Genomic DNA, 25,899 nt, shown 5'->3' on the forward strand with positions numbered 1-25,899 from the left:
GTCTGCCAGAATGAAATGGCTGTATTGAATGCAGATCCAGCACGGTCTGCTGGGTCTGTTCTCGTTCTGGTTCACTTCAGTGTTTTTGTTAATGACCTTGGTGATAGGATAGAAAGCGATTGTGCTTGCAAAATTCTTTCACTAAAAATGCCCCTGAACTTGGAGGGAGTACAGATGTATAGAATACAAGTTTCCGAGTCAAAACCTGTTTGGAGGAAATTGAGAAAATCTTAGGAAATAAATAGAGGCAATTTGAAATTCTATGGAAATCATGAAATATGCAAAAATAGAGCAAGGAATAATTAAATAGAAGACAACTCTCCACGATTCCTACTATTATAAGAGGACAAATGTCACATGAGGAGGGCTAAAAATAAGAACAGCCTGTAAAACATAGGAAATAAGCTTTTTATCTCAGAGAAGACCTCAGTTGAAGTATTGCATCTAGTTTGGGCAAACCCTTTGAGAAAATTCATTTCAGCTAAAAAGAAGCTGAGTAGTCAAATGACTTGAGGTCTGGAAAATGGGGCCAGAAAGGAAAGACAGAAATAATGAGAGTGGGGAAGAGAGAAGTATGCAAGCCCCAGGAAGAGAACTGCAGAGTGTTGGTGTGTATATATATATTGTGTGTGTGTATAACATGCACCCTAGATATGGATGTTTCTTGATTATTTTTTCATATTAGTGATTTAAAAAAATATTTTGTAAATGGAGATGACGTACCCTGAGTCAGTATCCACCTAAGAAGGCTGTAGTGCAGCCAGCCTGCCTGCTGCCGGTCTAACGCTTTGAAAGTCTCCCAAGTCAGTAGCCTTCATCTTGTTTGTGTTGGTACCTCATTCTGTAAATACAAGGTATGCCATACAAGATTTTCAGCTCACTATTCCTACATTATGCCCTTGACAGGCATAGTTAATAGTTTTTTGTTTTTGTTTCTTCCTCATTTTCATAATGACTTCAGTTGTCAGTCCAGCACTTTGGGGACTCAACGTGTTATTATCATAAGAAAACGAGGAGTGTACTGTAGGTAATTGTTTTGTTTATGACAACTTTCCCAATATCCATTGTATATTTCTCCACTGAGAAATGAGCGCAGCCTCAGTTACCTGAGGCTGTAACATGTGTTGTTAGCATCCTTCAAGTCTGTATTTGCATTATTATACCCTAGAACACACTTCTTTAATCATCACGGTTAGAAATTACCTTGCTTTGCAATTTTAGTTCCTATTTCCTCAAAGAGGAATAAGCGATTGCATGAGTCAAAGCCAACAGCCTGCGTGCAGCATAGCAAGCCAAACCTGAATTCTGTGCCTAAGAGTGGAATTTGTGTCAGCTTCAAGCAATCTTTAATGGAGGTTTTTGTTTAAGTAAATATGAAGGAAATTCCATCATTTCAGTGTTTCTTCTCTCTAATAACTTACTATGTACTGCTTTCAGTTTACATTTTTGCCATTTTCATTTATGCTATTATTACTACGTTGCCATTTTGAGATGTTTCTGTGTGGGAATGTGGAAGTTCAGACAGCTGGACAAGAGGTGATGAGCAGCCTTTAAATCACAGAATTTCTAGGTTGGAAGAGACCTCCAAGATCACCAAGTCCAACCTCTGACATAACACTAACCAATCCTCCACTAAACCGTATCACTAAGCTCTACATCTAAATGTCTTTTAAAGACCTCCAGGGATGGTGACTCCACCACTTCCCTGGGCAGCCCATTCTAATGCCTAACAACAAGGGAGGTGTCTGACAGGGAAGCTTTAGGGGCCCAGCATCTTGCAACATCCTATAATGTTTTTCCTTCTTCCCATATCTCGCTTTTCAAGCTGGATGTTTGTGTTCATGTTATCTGCAAAGGAAGTTATAACTAGTATTGATTATTTAAATATGTTCATCAGTGGCTTTCAAATTTCCAGACAAATATGTGGGGGAAAACTCACAAGCTTGTGCTTGTCCAAGCTCTGGTCATATTTAAATGGTATGCTTTTGAACCATGAAAACCAGCTTACTTTTAAGTCTTACTTTAAAAGTCTTACTTTAAATTAAAAATTTAGAGCTGCTTGTATGAATCTAGCAAGTGATGTAGATACCTGGTGTGTGTGTGATCATTACTGTGGTGGAATGCAAGGTAACACCGTTTATTGCTGATGAACACTCGGTGATAAAAATTACCTTTGAAAAGTAAGCCAAAAAATGCTTAAGTCTCTGAGAATGCCAATAGTGTGTGCCGCTGGTATTGGAAGGATGAGACGACTATGTAGGAGGAATGTATAATAAGGATATACCATACTACAGAAAATGCAAGATGTTGCAACCTCATTAAGCAGCTCTAAGCAGCGCCAATGCTTCTGGGTGTGCGGTGGAAAAACAGGGCTAATGGAGGGGCTCGCAACGGCAGCGAAGGGTTGGTGCTGTGGTGAAGTTGTTCCCTGTGTTTCTGCCTCCCAAGCACCTAACCTAAGGGTAGGTTTCCATGCTTAATGTGCATTTTGGTGGATCAGTGAGGATATGAGATGGACAGAAAGGCTAGTTGGTCAGAAAAAATGTAGCACTTATTAAAGGAAAAAAAAAAAAAAGACTTAATGAGCAAATTCTTCTCCAGAACTCAGAATCCTTGCCAGTGTGAAAGAACAAATACAGTATTAATTGGATCCCAGCCTCTAGTTCATTAAGCTGTATTTTGGAGATAGAACAAGAAATAATTTAAGCGTTTGAGTAGTGTGGGACACACACATGGGAAACCCCATGCTTTCACATTACCATGAAGACCTAAATGAGAAGCATAATTGCATGTTGCATCTCACCTATTGCTTTTGAAAGCAGGAAGAAATGTTTGTTTTAGCAATAGGTAGGTCAGAAAACTCAGGGCTTTCTTTTCAAGAGCTGGAATGCGGGTGCCTTAAATCATTTAGTTTTTCATGGAGTTGGACTTCTACCTCACTTTGCTGCTTTAGAAAATCTCCCGAGTGAGCGCAGACCATCTGCCTTATTGTTTGTGGTGCAGCATGTTGCACTTTCTGTGCTTAACTTGAGGAGAAGAAGGTAATTATTGACTTACAACTGACCAACTAAAGTTCCTCACATCTCTTTGTTTGGTACAGGCAGGCTGCTGCCCACGTTGGGATGCTGGGCTGGGTTGTTGGAGGTTCTTTTCAAATTTTCAATTTTTCTTTCTCTTTCTAGAGTTACAGCATTAAGATACATGATAGAAGCTTTGTTTGTAAGCATAAGTTAAAGTATGGTGTTATGAAGTCTCTGTTAGTACAATTACAATCCAAAACCACAATTTAGTGATGGCACAAAAAACTCTTGTTTAAGCAATGGACTTCTGAATAAAATAGAGGAGGGCCAATGCTTAGCAGAGCAGTGGGTGCTGATACACTTCCAAAATGAGTTGCGGCTTATCTTTGTTGTAAGTTCATTGTTTGAAAACACTGTAGGTGATTGATGTAAAAAATGGAGGCTAATGAGTAAGCCCTGTGCAAATTGTTTAAATACTTGGAGTTTTCTAGTGCTGCCTGCTTTCTGCAGTACAGACCACAGTGCTAACCTCTACAGTTCTGTTACCCCTCAGCAGTATTTCCGTGCAAGGATTTTGATGTGCATAAGCATGGACTATGAGACAGATACACCCATTTTCGGTGTAAAGTGGAGTTTGAACTCTCTCCTTGCAATAAAAGTAAATGTAACGTCTTATGTTAGAAACCTGGTAGCTGGCGCTCTGAAATGGCATCTAATTTATTTAGGCTGATGACAGTTGGGGAAAAAAATAAATCAATGTTCTTTACATAAAATTAGAATAAGGTGTATCTAGAAGTGATTTGGTCGTGATCTCGCTGTGCAAAACAGAGCTGAACTGCAATTTTAATTATTAAGATTTTAATACTAAGATTGCCAGTGGAAAGCTGTGTTGGATTAGAATACGTGTAATGTTGGTTTTATTTAATAGCTGGTTCTAGGGGAAAGCAACAGGAAGGCAACACAATGGTCTGGGTAAGCAGGAGCACTGCAAACACGCTGCAGACAATAGCTGAGCTGTCAGCGGTGAGGAGCCGACTTCCAGGCTCCAACCCGAGCGGCGCAGCCGACTGGGAGGGCGGGAGCTCGGTGATCAAAAGGACACCAGACAGGATGGGTAACGATCAACTGAGGTGCTGGTGGTGTTTTTTTTTGTTTTTTTGACATTTAAAAGTGATTAAAATGTATTTAAAAATGTATTTTCATTGAGGCTGAAAAATACGTTAATGTATTTAAATACATTTTGGACTACATTATCTGCAGAGGCCCCTTCCAACCTTGGCTGTTCTGTGTAAGTTCCACATTGAATGCTGTCGATAATTAAGGTAACTTATTCTAAACATACTTTAAAATAAAACCTCGCTGCTTGTTTGCCACTAGTGTTTTAGACAGTGAGATGCTGAATTGAAACCAGCACTACCAAATTACCAGCCCAGCTTTTGACAAGCGTTGTTTCTTGTAATTACAGTGTAGATGTAACAGTTTGATTGTGCCGTGCTGTTTCTCAGCTTAGAATGAAAGATGGAAAAGCAACTAAGGAAACTTTCTTGACTGTTTGAGTAATAGCTTGGAGAGCTGAGGATGATACCTCCTAGTTGTAAAAGCGTTTAACATTTGGTGTTTACAAACAATATCTAGTTAACTCAGATGCTTTAACTACTTAAAAAAATAATTAGAGCGTTATCATATGACTTCTGTCCATGTACAGTCTGAAATCAGTAAGTCTGGGCAATTCTATTATTAGCAGACAGGGATGACCTGTTCTGTAAATTCTACTTTAGAATTTCCCACACGTACCAATATTCCCATATTTTTTAGAAAAATCTGAGCATGAAAAAATGTTTAGACCTCTAAGTGCCTACAAATGTCAGGGGAAAAAAAAATGAATAATAGCTGTAAGGGGAAAAAGAGTTGAATGCCATGGGGGTATTTTCCTAGGTGTATCTCTTCGCTGCACCTTCCCTGTTCCCAAGGCAAGGAGCCAGGTTTCGATGCGGGGCTGTGGTGCAGCGTCCCGAGGCGTGACCCCGCAGAGCCTGTACCTGCCCCCCGCCCCGCGGCCCCTTTAAGGCGCGACCTTCCCGCGCCGGTCAGGTGCGCGCCGGTGACGTCATGCAGCAGGAGGCGGGGCTTGGGCTGCCGCTCCCGCGCTCAGCGCGCCGCGGGAAACGGCGGCGGCTGCGCACGTGGGTGCGGGGCGGCACGGCCCGGGGCGGCCGCGGTGAGTGCGGGAACGGGACCGGCACCGGGACGGGGGCACGGCCGGGGGCTGCCGGCGGCGGGGCGCGGGAGGTCCCCGTGTGGCTGCGGGTCCGCTGCAGCCTGGGTGGGTTTCCTCTGCGGCTGTGCTCGCTGCCGTATCACCACTTTCCTTACAACCGCGCTTTATTATTTGCTAACATTTATTATTTGGGCGTTTTTCCTTTTATCCACATCTCTACCTGTTCCTCCGTACCGCGTCGGTTGCGTTTGTTTGTTGGAGCTGTTGCTGAGTTAGCAGGTGTGCGCCAGGCACTGCCTTCGCTGCTGCTGCTGCTCGGGGTGGTAAATCGTGCGGTGTAGCTGCTGCCCTTGGTGGAGCTGCTGTTTGAAATACAGCTCACGGTACTTCGCCGAATGGAGGCGGTCCAAGATGCAGGAGTTTGGAGTACGAGGAGGGCTGTGAGGTGTTTTACAGCTGCCTCCCCCCCGTTGCCGATGGGAAGCTGGTAGGCTGTTGCTGGAGGAGGTGATGTCTGTGCCCTCCACCAGCTAGGTGGGAATGCACAAGCTCATGCAGAACTCCCACCAAGGGAATCTTCCCGTGCCCAGGAACTGCATTTGCTAGTTAAAGGCAAAGAATTGACAATGGCCTTTGTTGTGGTGTTTGCTTTTTCAATAAGGGTAGCATGAACATCGAAATCTCTTTTTTAAAGGTTCATTTAGTCTCCATGCTAATCAGACTCATACTTACGTCTTTCATTTCTGACCTCACGTGTTCACTTTTCACTAGATATGTTTAAATTGCTGGAAATGAATACTAGAAAAAAATCTGCTCAGGGGAAATATTGGATGAAGATAAGTCTGGCAGAAGGACCTCTCATTGTCTTATGTAGCAGAAGGATGTGACAAAGTGAAGCAAGGCTTTCACAGGTTTTTCTCTTGACTAGCTGAAGGTATCTCTGGTATTCTTATGCTAAAAATGTAGTCTGACTTCTCTTTAAGCCTTAAATTGAAAAGGCACAGGTCAGGTCCCAATCTCTTACCACATCTAATTTATTCCAAAGCAGACTTAGTTCATAAATATGCAGAGCAGGATTCTGGAGCAAGTCCTTATTAAAATAAAAATACTTTAATGTATGGCCATATGTAATTGTTGCAATACCTGCTATTTTTAGCTTTGGATGTATACCTAGGAATTCATCTTTCCTGCAGGTTTCTTTCAGCAGCTGCCTTGACAGTGTTTCAATCTAATCAGTATGCAACAGAAGATGTTTTTAGTGTCTATATTTAGCTGCTGATGTTCGTACTCTGCTTGGTATTCTGTATTGCTCTTTGCAGTGGGCATCCTGCACGGATAGATTGGCCTCATCCTGAGATCTACATTGTCCCAGTTGACTTGTATCAACAGTGGGCTTTCTAAGGGGCTAAGCATGTTAATTTGTCATGGTTTAAGGCCAATGGAGTCTTTTTATTTAGATATATTAATGCATACTTGTGATTTGTGTGCTCCTCACATCTGGGGAAGAGGAACCTCTGAGTGTCACGTTGCTTTAGTGTTTAATACTATTTTTTTTTATGCTACCTATGTAGAGAATACCTGTGTTCTGTCAGAAGCAGATTTGCAGACTGAAGAGGTGATGCAATTTAGGTTGCCAGGCAAAGGTGAACAAGTAAGTCATGCAGGACATATGAGAGGATTAGCCTACAGAGTGAAATCTGGTCAATTACTTTTCAACCTGAAAATCTCCTTAACTGCTAAGTGTATTTTTTTTCACTACAGCACCTATTAGTGTGATGGATGTGACTTTCCATAGAAATTTGGCAAGTGGCTCATTGTTTTTTCTGGAAGCCCTTAGCCATTTCCCACCCTCCTTGAAAATGTTACTTTAAAGCTTGTTGATATTTCAGCATCTCAAGCCAATTTCATTTCACTAGCTGTGAAACAAACAGTAAAACTCATGTGTGGTTGTATATGCAGTTGGAAAAATCACTGGATTTTAAGCATCTGCAGAAGCTTTTGTAGGTGCATACAAATTGAAGAGATAGTGGCTGTTCTAATGAAACACATAGAAAACATTTCAAGATGGAAAGAAAGATAATGTAAATGCTGTTACTCCCCCTCTTTATAATAGCTCTTCTTTTTTTTTTTTATAGACGAATCAGTTTTACGAGTTGCAAATTACAGTTTGTTTTAAAATATTTATTCAGTGATTGGAGTGATTCCTGGAGTTGTATGTGTCGTTGACTTATTTTCAGCCCTTCAAATATTGCGTTATGGATTTGAATGCTTTGGGGAGTTCTGTGCCATACATCCTGACTGCGTGTCAGTCTGCCAAGGTTCAATTATAGGACAGACACTAAAAATAAGACACAGAGGAAAATAATTAGGGCAGGAAATGTAAAACGATCTAAGATAAAATTTTATGAGTCTGATTGCCTTCTTTGCAGCCACGTCTTTGTGATCTTCTCTTTTTCTGTTGTTAAAATAAGTGATATAAAATTAAACTAATAAAGCCGAGGAACTAAAATATCAAAGGGAACAAACATGGAGGGTTTGCTGGAAAGCTTACTTTCTTTTTTGGTGTCATACGGATGTAAGTTCCCAAAGTGAATCTTCCACCTCCAATCTGTCATCTCCTTTTTTGTGTCAAATAAGAGCCTGAAAAGCATCAGTTTGAGTTGATGGAAGTGCTGAAACAATCTTGCAGAGTCTTCTTTCATAAGACATTTTTGCAAGCCTCAGTCAAGGACCACACCGTTGCAAAGATCCTGGTGTATCAAAGTTGGGTGCCTCAGTTTCGGGTCACAAACTTATCTAAGAACTTGATGCTGGGAAAAGCAGATATGGCTTTATTGCTCCATTTACTCTGAACCAATGCCATGTGCGTGTTTTATGTGAGGAAAGGTATTTTCCAATTCCAGACCTAGTTAAACTGTATATTAATTCTTTTGTGTCTCAGGGTCTTATCTAAACCACAGGAAATTCCTTTTCCTATGAGATAACAAATTTTGTGCCATGTCTTTTAGGTTGTAAAACAGTGATTCTTGTCTGCTCCACCTGTGCAAGTGACAGGAGGCTTGTCTGCAGCTTTGGTGTGGCATAGACTCACGCTCACTGAAAGGATTTGCTTGTGTGTTGTTTTAAAAAAAAAATAAATAAAATTAATGGTTTGTTTGGTTAATAGGCATCTGTGAGCTAGTGTGTTGCTTCTTGTCGAAAAGACCTTTTACCATCTCTTTTTGATAGGATATTTATAAAATACTCTTTTGGCTCTGGTCCACGTACTGAAGTGGAAGTCGCAAAACCCAGGGTGGATTAAATGTAGCACGCTGCATTTTGCAGTCACTTGGATTAAGTGTGTAATGCAGTTGAGTTTTTTATTTGGTTTTGAGTGTAGTAGCAAGAAGAATGTAGTTATTTGTAGTATTTGTGGGGGTTCCTTGGTATCAAAAGGAGTGGTACTTTGGTTCCTGCATGTGTTTCTTTAACCTTTGAACTGTGGCTGTTTTGTGGCCTCCCATACCTCCCCGTGCTGCAGTTTGAGTTACTGTGGAGCACTGGGTAGGAGTTCCTAGACCTAAGGATTTGAAGGATCTGCCAACAGGGTCTGTTGGCTCAGAATGAGGTGCTCAGGCTTTCTCCTGGTATTTCTTTTTTTCTTTTGAGTCATCTGTCAAAAGGACGACTGGTCTCAATGAGGAGATCTCTGCCTTCAACGTATATATGAGAAAGAAGACAAGAGGAAAATATGAAGTATACGCAGACTGTTCTTAGGTTTAAAGTTGTAAATGGGCCAGCTTCATTAATCAAACGGTAAGCATCTGACAAGGAGTTGCAGTGATAGTGCTCTTGGTAGCCAAGGATTGGACTTGACATATCAAGGAATCCTTCCCGCTTCAGTGCTCCCAAGTAGATTTTTAAAGCTAGTTTAGGTTTTGGCTGAGACTACAGACGACGGTTTCTCAAACAACTTAGCTGGTACTACCTCTCTGAGGCATCCTGCACAGATACTGTGAGGTGACGTAGGGAGCACCGAGGAACAGATGTGACTGTACACAGGCCGGGGCCTGTATTTCCACCCACTCAGTGCTTTCCCTGACCTGGTTGTCTCCGGCCACTTGAACGCTTGTGTTGCCAGATGGGAACGGCTTGTGCAAGGATCAGAATGAGTGCTTGGGAGGCTGAAGGAAAGCGGAGGGCATAACAAATACGGCCACACCTTAGCCGCTCTCTGTATGACACGGTAGTCTTGAAGACTTTCTGATCGTTTGTTGAGAACTACCAAAGCAATAGTATGCTTGATTGTTCTTCAGAAAAACTGAGGAACAGCAGAAAAGCTTTTTGCTCATCTTGCAATTTACAAGTGACTTTAATAGCTCTAGGTAACCTGGTTTTAATAAAAGAATTGCTCAAAAGGCAAGGGAGAAAGCTGTATGGGTTTTTATCAGTGGCTCCGTTTGGCTTTAAGGCTATCTGAGAGAGTAAACCATGCTTTTTTTTTTTTTTTTTTTTTTTTTTTTTTTTTTTTTTTTTTCCCCTCAGACAGTATTGAAACAGTTGTCCTGCCATGTGGAGAAGGTCAGCTGAGTACAGCATATGTGTTTGCCTAATATTTTTGAACACATTGCCCTGAAGTTCGTTCAACTGTTGTTAGATTTTGCAATGGCTTTTTTCCCTCGTCTTGAGAAATGCACCACTGATACGGCACCACCAGCTCCCCTGCCTCAACCAGCCCTCCTCCCACCCCAAATAAATAAATAAAGAATTCTTGGTGGTCGCTGCTTTGTGTCCACTTCACTGAATTAACCTTTTTGACCTCAGCATTTTTCAATGAAGGGGGCAATCAGACTTCCTAAAATTCCAGGGGATGCGTCCTGGAAGTCAACAAAACGTTGGCTTGCTTATAACAAGGAGGCTGGAAAAGATTAACCAGGGGGCTCATTTGCAGCAGTTGTTCTGAACTCATCTTTCCTGGAGAGCAGCTTGATGCTAACATGATGCAGCTTTGCTGTGGCTGCTTCGGGAAGGGGCTGGGCTGGGCTGTGCTGGGTGCTCCCCTCCCTGCTCAGCTGGTGCCAGGCTGCTCGCCCTGCAGGTGGCTGGCAGCAGGCTCCCTGCTGGTGCACTGCCTGGAAGCAGTGGGAGCGTGAGGCCGGGAAGGTAAACAGCCTGACACCACCTGGTGTTTCCCACACTGCATGAAACCACCACACCTTAGTCTGTCGCTGACTGCTGTGCAGGCATCCGAACGCAGATTGAGGAGCAGCTTCGTTATCTGGGTAAGGGGGTCTGACTGCGGGCCGGTGCTTTCCATGTCTGCTTTCTGAATTCTGAGTGAACTAGCTGATGGAGGGGAAAAAAAAAATCTATCATTCTTTTAGTAGTTTTTTTTTTTTTCCAATTTTTTCTATACTAGCTTTTTCTGTAGACTGCTTAGCCTGAGCATAAGGGGATCAGAAGGGGCATGTGATGGGAATGGATCCACCCTGGTAGCAGCTGTCAGGTTGGCATAGCTGTATCATGAAAACATGCTGTGAACTACCTATGCAAGAAATTAGCACGTCTCCACAGTATCTTGACTGGTAGCAAAGATGATATGAGAAGTTGTCATAAAGTCGTCTTTCTCTGTCTCTGTCCCTGGTGGTTTGCTAGTCTCTGTTGGGTCAGTGAAGGCTGCTTACTGTAGGGCTGCTCTGTGTTCTGAACAACAGAAATCATAAAAGTAGTCCCCTTCGAAGCTTTATTTTCTAGTTATTTTTAACCCAGGATGTTCTCATGAAGCAGTTGATAATGTGGTCCTACACAGGCTGCCATCTGCAGAGCAGCAAGGCATGAGACCAGGAATGAGAGCTGTGAGAGGTGCTCAGGAACTTCTGGAACCAGCTCATGGAAGCCAGTCAGCAACTGCATCTGCAGCGTGGTGTGGAGTTCACTCTTTATCCTTCGCTCCTGACAAATGTCTCCATGTAGACAAACTTATGTTACTTAAACTATACTAAATGTGCTGACATTTAAAGCTCTACGAGTGGGAGTGCTGTGGTGGAAAATTTTTCAGGGGTGAAGGGAATGGCTAGCGTCGTCTTTGCTTGGTAGGAAGCAATGTGATCTGTGGTGGCAGAAGGGAGCTGAAATCCAGGGAGTTTGCAGACGCTGGGAGGAGGACTGTTCTCAGTATTCAAAATGAAAGCACATGCAGCTCTGTCATCTATACCTTGTTTCTAAAGATATTCTTTTTAACATATGCTTTTGTCGTTTTCTTAGACAATATCTGTTTATCTTGCCAACTGTGAATGGATGCTGCAGGCACACACATTTAATAGATGGGGTTGTCTGCAAATATGTTTGCTTCTCAGCTTATTGATCTTTAAAACAAACAGAAAAGCAAGGAACGGGGAGAGAGACTCTGTGCTTGTTTCTATTGCTTTATCTTCGCTCGTTTTCCTGCCTTATTTCAGTCTGAGGCAACTGTGTGGTTGACTGCATAATTGCCAGCATTGCTATCAGGTCTTAATAGCCCTAGGGTCTGCTATACTTGACTAGAGCTGTTTGAGGGTTGCTGTACTGCCCTAATTTAGGTGAAATGACATTGGAAGAGTGGGAACACTTTTTTTTTTTTTCCCCCCTATTCTGTGCAGAAATACGGTAATTGCTATGAATTCCTTCTTCGTTTGGTGGCAGTGAGTCAGATGCTTAGATGGTGTGTTTGGCAGAGCTCTTGCACTCCAGCACGGGAAGTGTCCCTTGGCTTCTGGTGGGGCGTGGAACCCTGCTTGCTGCCTCAACTCTTTGGCCTCTGGCGGTAGAGAGTGAGGTCCAGCTTTCTGCCTGATGCAGAGGGATTTGTTTTAGCAGGAAAAGCCTTACCTGTTCCTTGCTGCTGCGTGATTTGTCAAGCTTGAGTTTCAGATGTGACGGAAGCAGAAAGCGGGGCCGGTTCTAGAAATACTTCTCATGCTTTCTTTAGTTACTGAAACATTGAAGAACCAGATATTGTTTAGACGGGTAACTGCAAGTTTCTGTCTAAAATGGCGTAAAAGTGGGTGTTTGAAAAGGTCCTCAGTTTGATCCGTACTTCTAGTTGTTACTCAAGTATGTCTGGTCGCCTGAAACATTTTAGGAGGAGCAGAGAATGGAGTTCTGGAATGATGGAGACTGAAGCTGAAACAAATTTGTATGGATTGGTTCTGCAAATCCTTTGGCTTTGGTATTACAGATTTAGGTGCTCCTGCCATGCTTTTTGGCCCACACCGCCTCAGCGAGGAAATCAGTGGAGCCACGTGAGGCTCTCTGGTCCCTGTGTGCCTGAGTAGCAATAAGCAAATGCTTCCTCCTGTAGGATAAGGAGGAGGAAGGGAACATAGAGACCAGTGTGTTCTCTGCAAGGGTGCTTGCCAACTTAAGGTCACTGAGCCCTGGACACGATGCAGCTTAAGCAGATGGACTAGCTGACTCTTGGTAAGGAAACCTGCAGGTCCACGTAATGGTGCAAGACACCAGGGAGGGTCAGTTGTTCTTCCTGCGTGATGAAAACGAGGATTTCTGGCTGGAAGAGGTCTGTGTTGATATTGTAAACTGTACTTTTAAGTGTTTTGGCGTCTTTGAAACAAGCTGTTTGAGGAACAAGTGCTATTGAGTTAACATGACGTACGCAACTGTAGAACATATTTTGAGCCCAGCGTGATTATTGAATATTGTACTAGGTTTTGTTCACAGTTGTGCCACTATTAGGATGCTTCAAAAATGATTTGGGATTTGTGTGGGCAAATCTAAAACCCGGGGGTAAGAAGAGTATACAGAAGTATCATAAGATAAAACACTGCTCAGAGTATTGTGCTTTGCCACATACTTTTCCTTTCTTGCTCTTAATCCTGTTTTTATCTGACCAAACCTGCATCGTTATGGAATGACATAGTTAAAACTTGGCTCAGCCTATTCTATCCTGCAAGACTGGATTGTTTTTGAGGCGAAATGACTGAATTGGATTCCAACTGCTTCCTTTTTACATTGTTTGTTTCTGTTAGGTAAATGGTCCCGGTGGGGATAGTATCTTCAGTACCTCTTATGGTCCAAGGCGTTACTGTATTTCAATCTGATTCTGCTTGTTAGCATTATATTGTGCTAGGACAGAAAGACAATGGGGTGCATTGTTTTTTTGTAACATAACCGAAGTTTTCTTTTAAGTTGTTTTGTTCTTGGATATGCACTGTAACTCCTCTTATCTGCGCTGTGCATGTGACCATGTAAGAAGTAAAAATGGATGCTGAATGTGGATGGCATCAGTGTCCCAGGAGCTGCACTGTAAGAGTTTGAGAATCATCATGTAATGCTGATTCAGAGCTTAAGTAACTGAGCCTGTGGTAGGTTTCTGGGATAGAAAGCTGATTTTCTGAACAAGCTTCCTTTTTTTTTTTTTTCTCTTGATTAACATCATTAGTTCTAAAACACACGAGATGGTTCCAGGAATTGTCCTGCAAGAATTGTTCTTTAAAAGACTGATTTTACGTTTGCATTGGAACCACGGTGCTCTAAACCGAGGGAACAAAGCTGATGCAATCTTTGAGTCCTCTTGTTTGTTCTGTTCAATGGCTTCATGTCACTCCTGGTTATCAACCCCTCCTATGAGAAAACATCCTTCGTGTTTAACTAAACAATTTGCAGGAACTTTGCCAGTTTGCTTGTCACACTCGGTTGAGGTGAGCCCTGCTTTGCAGAGGGTGCTGTAAGTAGAAGTAATCCATTACAGCCCAGTCTCTTCTGCCTCCTCCCAGCCACATCTCTTTCATGAAGGGGGCTGTAAAACTTTCCTCCCTCTTTCATGGCCCTGTTTCCAAAGTGAATTGTTAGTAAGCAGGCTCTGGTCTTATCTCTGTTGGCAGAGCTGCCTGCCTGGTAGGTGGCAGTGGGGGGGCAATGCTTTTCAAATGGGACTTTCCTGTGTTGACGGAGGCCCTTGGGTTTTTATGTTTTGTTTTAACAGCTTCCTATTGTTTGAATCTGCAGGTTGTCCCCTCCCACACTCTTCTAGCTCTTTCCTCCTCCCTTAAATAATTTTTCCATGTAAGTATTACTCAGAGCAGTTACTCCAGTAGAATGTCCTCTGAGAGTTTTTTCAGCCTGCTCTGATCTCCAGCTTTTGTTGCAATACCGATGTGGAGTTTACACAATAGAAACTGGCTTCTAAAGGTAGGTCTTCCTAATTTTGAAATCTGTTGTTTAAATTCAGTGTTGCCACTGTTGTGACTACTTTTTCTGATTACATCTGAGTTTCACAGGAATGCTCATCCATATATGCTACTGAGAAGTAGAAAATGCTGCTTTTCAGCGTGGACTGTCTTATTTCTGAGATGCAAAGAAGTAGCGTTGCTTCAGTTTGCCATTAATTTGCTTTTGAACGTTCAGGCCATACTTCCTAAATGCTGTTTCGTATGTGTACATTTTATGTATGTTCTCAAGATTGCTTGTCTGAAACGCACTCCCGAAGCTGTAAGCTGCCTTGGGTTATACCAGAGCTTCTGCTGACTAGTACTATCTGTAATAAATGCAAAGATGAAACCAGTCAAAATCTCTTTGCACCTTAACGTTTGTGACAACTGGAAGGGATATTGGCAATTTGTTTCCTATGGTTGTTATTTTATAGTATAACTATGCCTAATCAGAAGCTCTTAAGCCTGCTTTTTTCATAATATGGATGCAGTTTTGTTTCCCACTACTTGTTAGCTTGAATTCTGTTTGAAAGAAAATTGGTAATAAAATAAGGTATTAAATGTAGGTAGGACTTTTAAAATTATTTTTAATGTGTTGATTTGTGAAAGTAAGGACTTGCTTTGGCAGCTTTCCTGATTCCCTGCCTTTTGTGGAAGTGTCTCGTTTCCAAAATAAATACTAATTATTATGTGAATTCTGGAGCTCTACCATGACTGTTCCATACTTCTCATTGCTGCAGCTTTCAGCATGAAATATATCTTTGTTTAAATTTGTAGATTTGGAGAATACACAAACCATTTTCATACATTTGGTGAGAGTAAACAGGCTTTAATTCCACCAAATGATAAATCCAGTTCTAAAATCCGTCACTGGAGGTGGGGCGAACAGGAAAAAAAAAGCTATATATCACTTCTACTGCTCATCATTCTTTATAATAAACAAATTCCAGTCTTTTTTTTGAAGGAATACTTTTTTTTTTATAATCCCCACATGTTTTAGGATGCCTGACATGGGTTGTAGCTGCCGAGGTGGGTCTCTGTTGGGTGGGCTGAGCTGATGTGGAGCTGAGCGTGGAAGCCCGCGCTCCTGTACACTGCCCGCTTCCCTTGTCCCCAGCTCCAACTTCTTGGCAAGTTAATTCAGCTCATTAAACTTGCAGGAAATAAAGCAAGCCCTTCTCTTTTCCCATCCCCCTCAAAGTGCTAATTTTCTGAGCTGAATTTGCTCTTGTGATCCAGAGGGCAGGGATGTGGCCTGCCTGCCCATGAGCTCTGTGGTGGAGAGGGAAGTGTCCTCCCTGCTTTAGTGGCAGTGAGATTTCTGGTTCATTTGTCCATAGAAAATGTCACCCCCAGAAATCGTCTGTCCTCCCACAGATAGCAAGAACGCTGTATCACCACCTCTGGCTAATTGTACAGGAAGACAAGCATGAACTTGCGTTTGATACAAGATCAGATTTCCCTTGTGTGATAAGCTGCTGAATGTGGAATTAGCCTGAAAGGACAGAGGCCAGCCCATCTGACGGTTTGCAGACTGAAGCACATCAGGGAGCTGCTTGCATTCATCTGCATTATTAGAAAGTTCAGTGGGTATTTCTTCCTAGCAAGTTGGACTTCATGGGAGTTACAGAAGCCTTAGGAACATTGTCATTGCTAATTATGCCTTTTCCTTGAAAGAAAACACCAAAACCCAACACATTTTCAGTTCAAGAATCTCTTGCTTTAATGGAAAAGCATTCTGGACATAGTGTCTTATGTTTTTTGTCTTCATTTGTAGTGTAGTTACACCTACAGGCTCAAGTCTCTGATTTAGGTGCCTTACAGAACAGAACAGGCTGATTCCAGCTTAGAGAGTTCCCACTGCAAGGCCAGAGAAACATGATAAACAGCTAGAGAAGTAAAGGAAACAGACTGTGGTGGCTGTCAGGATGAACAATGGCTTTGGCACACCTGCTGCCTAACTGCTGAGCTTTTCTATGCTTGGCAGGAAAGGAATGATTTGGAGGATAACAGAATAGCTTTGTAGATGTTTTTGGTATGTTTCCATCTTCTCCGGGGGAGGGAAAACAGAAGCACTTGCTTTTAATGTCTAACAAATGGCTAGTGAAGGCTGGCATCATCAAATATGGGGGCAGGATTTAATCATGCTCTTAAAAATTGAGAAGTCAAGATTATGTTAGATGCAAAGGCCCTTAGAAGTGAATGCAGGGAGTGGTGTACTGTAGGAAGGGGGAATACTGCAATATAGTCAGAGCAGTGCGATGGAGAAAACTGTACTCTTACTGCACATCTGAACAGATATAAACAGAAGGAAACTACTTTTATGCAAGAAAAAAAGAGTAGGTTTCTTCAGTAATCAGGAAGCAAAATGAAGAGAGCTGGAACAAATGCATACGTGGGAAAATTTTTCAGTATGGCACAGTTCTCAGCTCTACCAAGAGCCAAGTGATGTTAATCAGTTGCTGTTAACTCCTGGGAGTTGTCACAGATGTGAGCTCTGGGAAGAGATTACTTCTCCCAAGGAACAATGTGTCACAGCCATGGCATTTCACCCATTTTCCAGTTGCATCTTTTCATGTTCTGATGTTTTGAATCACAATAACAATCTTCTAATTGATGAATTAATACATGTATACTTCCACAAGTTTTCTTCAAGTTTATAATGTACTTGGTTGCAGAAGAGGGCGTATATTTCAATTCCTGTCGGTGAGTGCCTGGGTCACCACAGTATATTGGAACTGGGGAACTTGAGGGGACTGGGAAGAAATGAGTGCTAAAAAGACAGAAGGATTTCTTTCTAGGCTAGCAGACAGAATGTACCCGACATCGCACATTTTGGATCAAGCTCAGAGTAGTTTAACTTCAAATGGATTGACTTTAGGCTTGCTTGGCCAGAAGTGTAAGAGTTTTCCAGGTCAGCCACTTGGCTGTGCGTGTGCATGCATATGTGTGTATGACTTATTAATCACAGAGGAAGGATGCACAGGCTCTTAATCTGGATAGAATATTTGTGTTTTTTCCTGTCTCCCTTACAGGTGTGCATAAGGAAGCGGGATATGTTGTAATGCTGGTGAAGCAATGCACAGCAAGAATAATGTTAAGTAACAGTGCGTGTGAATGCTTTCTTCTAGTATTGAAGGAGAATTTAGCAGTTGCGATTTCTCAACACAGCACTTATTGTGGTGTGATGTGGTGACTGAAAATACCATCATGGTGTGCTAACTCTGTGATAAGGGTAGCTTTTAGTGATGTTGCTTTTCCAGATGTCAGGTGATTGTTCTGTGAAGGCTGGTTATTCTGAGGGAGAGGGCTTGTAACAGAGCAGTATTTGTTTTTGCCTTTTCGCTGTCTTGCTGGTGTTCTGGATCTGCATTTGTTTTTGTATCAAGTTGCTAATCTTCCTCACACCCTGTTCTGGCAAGTGCAAGAGCCTCGTCCCCTCAGCAGCTTTTCCTCTTGCCAGCGTATTGTCTGGGGACCTGTGGGGAAACCGAGTTGCATTGTGCGGGTTACAATGCTTGGAGACCTGGGCCTGGAGCGTATTGACGGGTCTTGTCTTAACAGGATTTGGCAAGAGTAGGTGTGGGCAACGTGAGGCTGAGCTGTTGGTACAGTTGTGACTGGAAGGAGAAGGCTGCGCCCCGTGCCAGCTGCAGGCCGTGGGGCTGCTGTGGGCCGCAGCGAGCCCCAGGGACCACCATGGGCAGCTGTAGCAGCACGTGGAGCCCTCCACAGGTTTGACGGGCCCAAGCCTTCTGTGGGGAATCCCCAGAAGTATTTTAAGATTGACCAAGCCAAGTTTTATGTAAGTAAGAAATAGAAATTTAGCTTTTTTAAAAGAGAAAATTCTAGGGAACTACGGGGAGTAAAACAGAGCTGTGCTTGTTGTATATAACTTTCGTGTTGCCCACTGGCTCTATATCCCGGTCTGTCAGTCCCTGAATAGCCCCATATGTCTAAGAAATGCTGTGCTACGTCGGAGGCCAGCCCAGGCATCTCTCTGCCCTGTGGTACCTGCAGCCTCTGGAAGCCCCTCTCCTCTGAGCATCCTTGGTACCTCTCCCAGGGGGACAAGGCAGGACGGGGCTCTGTCCCTGCCCCTAAGGGAGCTGCATGGCACAGCCATATCTTAAAGGATCACAGGCACAGTTAGAAGCAAGAAAGTGAACACTTACATAAAACTGTGTCATCCCGAGACCAGACACGTCCCCATCCCTTGCTGTGTGTGGTGGAGCGGAAGAGCCCTTGGAGCTGCTGTCGTGTCTTGCCTGAGCCCTTTCCCCAAAGCATCTCGTTCCCTGGGGTACTCTGAAGGAATGAGATGCCAGTTTAGGCTGGGTACATCACTCTACAGGGGAAATAAAAGATGAACCCAGCACATGGAGTAACACAGTTTAAAGCTCTGTGCTTCCTGCATTTCACCCATTCGGGGGTGCACTAAGAAACTGTGTAATCCTCTCTGCTTAACTTTGCAGTGAGGAGAGTGGTTGCTGGAAAGTTAGGGGGTTTCAGCCAGGGGTGTTTTATTTTCAAAGTGATTTCATGGGTTAGTGTGGGATCAGTCTGAGGATGTAACAGAAGTAACTGCTTTCACCAAAAAACAAAGAAACGAAAACACACTGTAGCAGCACTGAAATGGTCTAACCTCTGCTGAAAGAAGTTAAACTGTAACTCTTAAGGTTAGCATCCTTTTGTTTGTAGTCCAGGTTGAAATCTTGCCTGAAGTTCAGCAAGGCTGCAGTTTCCTCTAGCTCCTCTTTCAGCGTTGAATTCAGTGGCTTAAAAACTTGTTTCCTGAGTACTTTTCAGGCCTGTAGGGCCAGGCCTCACTTTTTTGTATGGGGGCACGTAATGTATCCTCAAGCTTGTTCTTTCTCATTGTGTTTTAAAATAACAATAACAAAGTTATTTAAGGGTATCTTTCCACACCTATTGGTTGGCTAAAAGTATAACTTCTAAGGGCACTCAGAGAATTGTTTTAATTTTATATTTACCGGTTGTCTTTTAATTGCAAATGCAGGAACTTTTTAAATTGCCTCCTCATTTTCTTCTACCAGTGTGCAATCCACAAATAATGTGCAGAGATTCCTTTTGTGGTATCTACCTCCTCTTGAGCCCTTTCTGTTTTTTTGTAGAGAGCTTCTGGTGCCACTCAGCAGTGTCATTTCGTTGCCAGGCAGAGCAAAAATAAATCAAAGCTGTTGACATCATTCTTCTTTTCCTTACCCCAACACCCAACTAGTCTGTTCAGCTTGTGTTATAGTGCATTTGCACAGCTTCTGCTTCTGTGATCCATTAGGACAGAGCCTGCTTGTATTTTACAAGAGTCTCTTTCATGCTTTGTGGATCTCTCCAGGCCACAGCAGGACACAGAATAATCCCTTTTGCATTTGGTAGTGTCACAGTATTTCTCTGGTAAAGATGAAATAATCTTTCAAAATGAAAAAAATAACATCTTCATGAGTCTGTATTTGATGCAAGGTAATTTTCTCATGGTTTTTGTGTTTTAGAGAATGAACAGATGCTTTTTTTTCTTCCCCCCCCCCCCAGCAGATCACAAGATTTAAAGATGTTAGAATCTACAAGGGAAGAGTTGTATAAGTTTTTAAAATCTGCATGGAAGTAGTTGCGTAGTAGTAGCATCTGGTAAGGATAGTACAGATGATCTTAAAAATAAATATACTAGAAACCTGAATTCAGATTTTCCATTGAAGGAGGTTGGAGTTGTGTAAAAGTTTGTTTGGAAATCTTACAGCGTTACCTTGCTTCCAGTTCTAACATAAAATAAAGGAGTTGTGTGTCAGAAATCTTGTTTATAAGATATAATCTGCTTTGCACTCATAAAACCTCCATCAATGTGTGCTATTCATATTATGCAATATTTTAGTTTGTGGAATGTATTTCTGACTAATATGCTATATATGAAAGTCAAAGAACATAATTTGCCTGTGTTTTAGTCATCTACTGCGAATTTCACACAATGAAGTACGTTAAACTGGATTTGAAGCTTTGTGTGGTTCATTTTATTTTGCGTTGTTTTTTTCTATTTTTTTTACAACTGCTTGAGAAATAGATGCTGGTGCGTTTTGTCTTCCAAATATTTATTTTACTATATCTGTCAGAATGTCTTATACCAGCATAAAAATGTTTTTTTACAAGAGGAAACTGCTGTAGGTATTATCGGCCAAATTGTCTTTCATTAGCAGAATGGTCATATTTTAAATGTGTTATGATTATGTTTATAGATGAGAAGATTTATACTAAGAATGCTTAGGTCTGTTTTTATTGACCAGTTTATTAGCAATCTATTATTTAAATTAATAGAATATCAGAATTTAGGCAAAATAAATTGCTTATTTGTAGGGCTTCTTAATGAGAGAAAAATTCCTGGTATTGGACATAGTTGTGCATCGGGGCTCCTTTTCCGAGTTTGTGGGTATAATTGCATGACTTTGTCTGCATTTAGCTGTGAGTTCAGGGCTGTTGTGCATTCATTTGTCACTTATCCTCTGCTTTAAAACAGATCTGTGCAAAGTGGGCGCTTGCTTTGAGACAGTAAGAGGCAGGGCTGCAGCTGAAGAGAGGCACCACATGTCCATGACTGTCTGCTCAGGGGGCAGAGAGCCGGGCAGTTAGGCCTAATCCTGGGGTGCAAAGGCCTTGGAGACAGGCTGTGGCAATGTATTGCAAATGCTCTGTTTGCTAGGGGGAGACCAGAGCCCTGTGTGGGAGTTCTGAATGTGAAGTTTGGAGGCTGGTTATGTCTATTTGCTTCCTATTTACAAAAGGAAAAAGTCACTAGCTTGCAAAAAGTGTCTTTTCCTCTGTAAATCCATCAATCAGATGTGTTATTTTGCTAGTTTACAGAAAACAGTGAATCAGGTCTCCTACTTTGATACAAAACAGTGAATCAGTCTTTGATTACTCCCTCTCTTTGCCTGTTCCAGACTGCTGGTAAGGTACAGGAGTATGTTTCCCCCCAACCTGTTTGTTTGCTGTACTTTTCCCATATGTTAATTGCCACCAGGAGATGGGATGTTCTGATTCATTAAAAGTTTTTTCTTGTGATCCATTCAGGTGTTCTTCCTATCCAGGTTCTGAAGGTTTTGGTGATTTTTTTGCAGAAAAATGCTTCCATTTATAAAGCGAAATCAAGCAAAATTGAATTTCTCTATTGTTAGTTATGCTTATTTCTCTAAACTAACAAATAATGATCTTAAAACCAAGTTAAGATTAAGTGCTTATGCATGTGCATGCACACTCGTGATTCTGCTCAAGTGTTATTTATAGTTCTACAGCACAGATGACTGCTTAAAAAAGAGGAAAAAGCAGCATATTGTGGATGCTGGGTGCATTGTTTTGTAGCTATGTAGAACTACTAATCCATGCAATGCTCCGCAGTGCGGGAGCGCTTCTGCTTGTCAGTTTTAGCAAGGCAGGGAAAAAGATTTAAATGTTTAATACTGGAACAAGGCATAAACACCTTAAACTGCTGTTCTTTTTCTTTGCTCTGCTTATGCTTTGTCTTCATGAATTCCTCTGAACTGCTTCAGTTTGGCACCTTAGTATGTTACCAGTCCAGCAAGAAAGTGAGTGTTAGAAGCCATCCTGATAAGTGCTGATGGTGGGATGATTCACTGCATTTTGTGTTTTATCTAATAGGTTGAGAATAAGTATTACTTTAATATCCCAAACTATCCTGAGCTTAAGAAAAAATAGGGAGTAATTTCCTAAATGCATTTACTGTAAAGTGTGCTGTCTGGCCCCCAGCTGTTAATCGTGACAGAGGTGGGCATCGTGTCTGCCCGCCCTCTGGAGATGTCCTCAGTAGGCAGTGGTGTCAAAAAGTCCATTGTGCCTCTGTACAGAGCAAGCTGTTTTCTTCCCTGGGGGTCTTTTTGCCCTTGAATACTACCTGGGGAAGTCAGTGCCTTGCAGTGTTTAACTTTGAGGTTCTTAATACATCACTGCAAAGACTAATTTCCACCCAAAGGCTGTCCATCTGCCTGGTCAAAGTCTGTTGCTGCTCTCTGCATGTTCATGCATTTGCTTATTTTGTGCTCTCTTTCCTTTGAAATTCAGCTGCTGGTGGTGCTGGAGTTTTTCTGTTTGCCTCTTTCCCTGGGAAGTACGTACCTTGCTTACCTGTGTTGGTTATTCTGTGTGGATGTATATGTATTAAGGCATTCAGCTCTTTCAAACATTACTGGAATAGAGGTATAATGAAACAGGTTAGTGAAATAGAGGGATTTGTGGTGCTGTAATGTGAACAGCACACGATTTAGGATTGATAGCTACTGACTTTTCCTTTAAGGAAGGAAAGGGGTATGAAGATTGACAGGAGAACTCATAGTTATAGCATGGTGGCTGCTCTAGAAGAGGCTGAGGTGTTTTTTTTTTTTCTGCAAATTTTTGTGGTGCTGCTTAACAGGAAAAGTCTGCAAGGTCAGGAAAAGAGTGGCAGCAGGGCTTTAAGATTTGAAGTTCTCAGTCATGAAGCCTTGTGTTACTGAATGCTATTGTAGGCACACTTTGGTCATTCTCAAGCTAGAATTTGCAGGTCAAAGTAGAAAACAATTGTTTTCCTGGGTCAGTAGTATTATTGGAAGAAGGATGAGATTATTTACTTGTGAATAAAGGTGCCAAAAGACAAAGCTTTGAAATCTTGTTGCTCAGGCATATGGCTGTAAAACGCAGAATTTTGCAAAGAAAATTACTGTACCTGGAGTTTGAATTAAATACTGAATTAGTCTTGGAGCTCCCCCTTGGAAAGCCTAGGTAAAGTTTTAGGAGGGAAATAACTGGGAGCAGGAGGCCGTCTGGGCATCCGCTAGAATAAAACCCGAACTTTCCATTTCACCATATGGTTGACAGCTGTCCTGTTCCTATTTGTCATCATTTTCTATGTTAGACAGGATTGAACGGTGATGTTTTACTGATTTTTGAGCACTTGCATAACATTTGAAGCTGCTGCATTTTCCCTGCTTATCCTAACTCCCCAGATTCCATATGGAGTGGGATGAGAAGCTGGTTTCACTCTCCCCTTCCCGTTATGAAACGTCCAGCACCAAGTCTAACATGGATAATATAGGGCTTTTTTAAAAAAATATAATCTTTGGGGAGTATTTATTTAGGTGATATGAAACTTAGGGAAAGTACTTCAGAAATCCTCTTCCACGCAGTTGTATTCAGATGCCTCCTTTTCTTACCCTGTGCAGCAGTCTTAAAGAGCTGGGCAACTGTGGAGTGAGGATCTGAAGGGAATGCAAATTATTCTGGAGTCTTATTTTGAAATTCTTTGGGTTTACTTCTGGCTAGATGACTTTCCTACCTATGTCTGTTCCTTCCCACTTCAAGTGTCAGAGAAAAGCTGTTGAGATAACAGCTCCTTTGGGTTGCATAAGAGAAAGGGGGGGGCAAGATGCTTCCCAAGGGGCTGGGGGGGGAGGACACCAAGCTGGGATCCGCCTGCCTCCATTCCCATCGGCTCTGCAGCAAACGCATGTGCTGGAAGTCCTGTGATGCATGAGATCACTGGTTATTAATATAGTGTTTTTGATATGAGTAAAGGTTTTATCTGGGGAGTGAAGTGTGTTTTGGCAATAAGCCCACACAAAGTAAATAACGTGGCCTTTGCGTCTCTGGTTATGACCTCACATCTCTTGTTGTTTGTCTTCCAACAGAAGCCCTTTATTGTTCAATTATCCCACATTGTGTTCCTAAAAACTGCAGTCTCTAACAAGAGAGGTGGTCCTGAAACTTCTAGATCATCTTGCAGGTGAAGTTGTGTGTGATCAGAAAAGGCTGTGATGCTGGTTTTTATAAATAAACCCACAGCTCTGAATACCTTTTTTATTGCAGTATGCCTTTTAATGGTTGCCAGGTCTTTACTGGAAGGTTTTTAATGGCTTTTCCAATTGTTTGAGAGCCAGCTGATACTTTGCGTCCAGTTAACTACTTTATGGAAGTCTGGACCTGGCTACCCTACTTTTCTCTCTGTAGCTATATGGGATAGATACATACTTTTTCCCTGTTTTGAACAGAAGTCTGCATGTTCCCAGGTTTGAACAGAAGATAGATGTTTCTCAGCTGATGTACTAATTCCAGGAAGGGCTGCAGAAATGACCACTGAGCCTCTGTAACCCTGCAGAAGCATCCCCAGGCAGCTGGGGATGAGCAGAGGATAGCTCCCTTTGAGCTACAGCAGGGGGAGATTTCCAGCCCTCCACCATCACTGAGCTGTCTGCAGTTCAAAGCCCATGGCTTTCTGCCACTTTTTTTTTTTTTAAACAGAGAGAGATGCTCTTCAAAGAGGTTTGGCTGACTGTTGGGCTTAAAATCAAATGGTTCGGATTAGATGAGTGTTCACAGTGTTTCATTAGACTGTATTAAGACACAGTCCACTATAATTTTATAAAATGCTGGCAAGCACTTACGCTTGCTGCAAAGATTAAACCACCTTTATGCAATGTAAAGCTGTGCTTGACCTCAGCAGCTTGCAGAGTCTCACTTTTGGGTGTTTCTGCAGCACTCGGTCTCTCCACACCCCTTGTTGGTCTCAGTTGTTAACAGGAACATGGAGTGGGTTTGTTTTTTCCTGTTATCTGCTGGTTTGGAAAGTCAGTACAAGAATATATTTCTTCGTTTAAAAAGAGCACTCAGTTTTCTCTCTCTGTAGAAATATTAAGCTGTATTGCAGTGCAGAAATGCCAACGCTTCTGCTTCAGGGAGTGGTAATCCCAAGAAGCTTGGGCCCTTTCAGTGTCCTGCCTGCAGTTTCTTCTAGTGGTTCGTAGGCTGTATGAATACAAGTGGTAGTGCTTGAAATCACTGCAGTCTTTGTCAAGACCATAGGGCAGCCTGGTTTGCTCGCTGTTCTGTTGAGACCCTTCCCCGTTGGCTTCCATTATCTTGAGGCAGGCTCTTGGAGAAACGGCTTTCCCTGTGTCTGCTGAGAAACCTGCCGTGTTTGTCGTGGCTCGTCATGCCCTCACGCTGTAACAGAGCCCAGCTTTGAGTCTGGGGGAATTTCGTTTTTTATCTTTACTTGGAGATCACGTTGATGGCATTTACTAGCAAATTGTAGCCTAGCATCTGGGTAATTGCTGTGTATCTGGTAAGTGAACCACTTCCCTGGTGTCTAAAGGAACACTCATCTGAACTTCACAGAAACTCCCGATGTGTTTTCTGATGTGGTTCCTGGGAGCCAGCTGATACTCAGAGCTTTGTCATACCTTCACAATGCTTTGCAGACGAGGAATTGTGCAACAGCAGAATGAAAGATAAGAAAGACCCGTGTGAGTATGTCGTGGGCATCAGCTGTGCTGTCAGTTCCCAGTTCCACCCTGTAGGCAGAAGTAAGGTAAAGCCTTGTAATTAAGTTACCCGTTTAAGCGGAAGACTAAAAAATGGGTGTAAGCTTGACAGCAAAAGCATTGCAGGCATTTTTCCTCTTTCTCCCAGCACAGCAATCAAG

General features: G+C 42.3%; 1 protein-coding gene across 9 annotated transcripts in view; it reads left to right on the plus strand.

Annotated features, from left to right (window-relative positions):
* Positions 1–25,899, plus strand: part of USP54 (ubiquitin specific peptidase 54) — a 98,354-nt gene that overhangs the window by 17,052 nt on the left and 55,403 nt on the right. For 5 of the 9 annotated variants that reach the window (XM_032190967.1, XM_032190974.1, XM_032190972.1 and 2 more), the window contains exon 1: positions 5,181–5,238. The exons of 2 other annotated variants lie outside the window; for them this stretch is intronic. The gene's annotated coding sequence lies outside the window, so the exon portion shown is untranslated. Of the gene's footprint in view, positions 1–5,180; positions 5,239–5,309; positions 5,344–14,331; positions 14,404–25,899 lie in introns of those variants that run through there. 2 more of the 9 variants (XM_032190971.1, XM_032190968.1) reach the window with 2 other exon arrangements.

Source organism: Aythya fuligula, chromosome 7 (assembly GCF_009819795.1).
Source record: "Aythya fuligula isolate bAytFul2 chromosome 7, bAytFul2.pri, whole genome shotgun sequence".
Taxonomy (NCBI): Eukaryota; Metazoa; Chordata; class Aves; order Anseriformes; family Anatidae; genus Aythya; species Aythya fuligula.